The 1,607-nt window shown below is 44.3% G+C and overlaps 1 non-coding gene across 1 annotated transcript; it reads right to left on the bottom strand.

Moving 5' to 3' along the window:
- Positions 1 to 716: 716 nt before the first annotated feature.
- TRNAG-UCC (transfer RNA glycine (anticodon UCC)) lies at positions 717 to 788 on the bottom strand. Its single transcript has one exon. It is a non-coding gene; the product is annotated as a tRNA-Gly (tRNA).
- Positions 789 to 1,607: the final 819 nt, after the last annotated feature.

The raw sequence follows: 1,607 nt of genomic DNA, 5'->3' as shown, positions 1-1,607 counted from the left end.
GTCCAAAGATGGAGACAACCACAACCTCTCTGGGCAACCTGTGCTGGCGTTTGGTCATCCTCACAGTGAAAAAATGTTTCCTGATGCTCAGAGGGAGGCTCCTGTGTTCCAGTTTGTGCCCATTGCCTCTGGTCCTGTCATTGGACACAACTCAAAAGAATCTGGCTCCATCCTCTTTGCACCCTCCCTTCAGGTATTTATATACATTAATAAGATCACGCCCTCAGCCTTCTCAAGGCTAAACAGTTTTCTCAGCCTTTCCTCATAGCAGAGAAGCTCCATCCAGCATTTAGCTGTCCACATGGGACTCTCTGCAGTACGTCCATGCTCCCACCATACCACAGAGTCCAGAACTGGGACGCAGCCAACACTCCAGGGGTGCCTCACAGGTGCTCTGTGGAGAGCAAGGTTGACCATTATATTATGCCTCTGCCCAGCGCCACTAGTTTGTCTCATGCACCCCCGGACACCCTTAGCCTTCTTTGCTGCAAGGGCACATCGCTGGCTCATTTTCAGCTTGGTGTCCACCAAGAGCCCCAGATCTTTTCTGCCAAACTGCTCTCCGGCTGGGTAGCCCCCTGCATACGGGGGTTGCGGCTCCCCAGGTGCAGCACTTTGCACCTCTCCCTTGTGAAACTTCTTACGATGTTCTCCAGCCTGCCGAGATTCCTCTGGATGGCAGCACCATTCCCTGGCGAGGTTCTCAAAACGATAACTGCGTTGGCCGGGAATCGAACCCGGGTCAACTGCTTGGAAGGCAGCTATGCTCACCACTATACCACCAACGCGCTCTTGCAATTGATCCTGCAGCAAAATTCCTTCTCTGCTAGTCGCCATCTATCCCTGGTCCAACCACGGGGTTTACCAACTATCCACTGAGAACAGAAAAAAGAACTACAGAAGGAAGTAATGAAATTTTCTCCACAGATACTGAGGCTACTGGAAAACCTTTTTTTTTTTTTATTTTTAAACAATGAAACTATGGTATCAGTCAGTGAAATATTTCCAACACCCTGATTTGTTTGAAAGAAATTCCAAATAAAAGGACTAAACCTTCAGAAATGGCACTGCAGATAATAGCACAATTGGAAAAAAGGCCAGCTAACAGCTCCAGTCTCATGAAACAAGCTTCTTCATTTCACCATATTTAGTAAAAGAAATAATCTTGCCAGCATTAGTGTTGAGCTTTCTATTTCATGTTTGAAAGGTTAGGTTGAAAAAATTATAATGACTGAAATATGCTGTCCTTTACCTCAGCTACTGCTTTTCTTTTCTCAGTATCATCCAAAGAAACACAAGATCACATGGAAATTGTAGCTGAAAATAAACTGAATAGGTTTACGAAAGGCTGATGTTTGAAAGAGGATTATCTGAAACACAAGTTTGAAATTTTTAATCTCAAACTTAAGTACATTCTTATTACATAATATACGATGAAAGGATTTTTATTACAGTGGATAGAGCCAACAAACTACTTTAGAGGGGCAAATTTTCAAAACTGATATGCTGTGAGGATATCCTGTGAATAACCCAGGGCATTCTAGGGCATCTGTGCTTTCTCTTCTGACAATGTCCTGTGTACAGACAGATCTGGTTTTTAACATGCA

Source organism: Rissa tridactyla, chromosome 2 (genome assembly GCF_028500815.1).
Source record: "Rissa tridactyla isolate bRisTri1 chromosome 2, bRisTri1.patW.cur.20221130, whole genome shotgun sequence".
NCBI classification, from domain to species: domain Eukaryota; kingdom Metazoa; phylum Chordata; class Aves; order Charadriiformes; family Laridae; genus Rissa; species Rissa tridactyla.
Note: the sequence above shows the minus strand (reverse complement) of the source record. Positions and strands in the feature narration are given on the sequence as shown.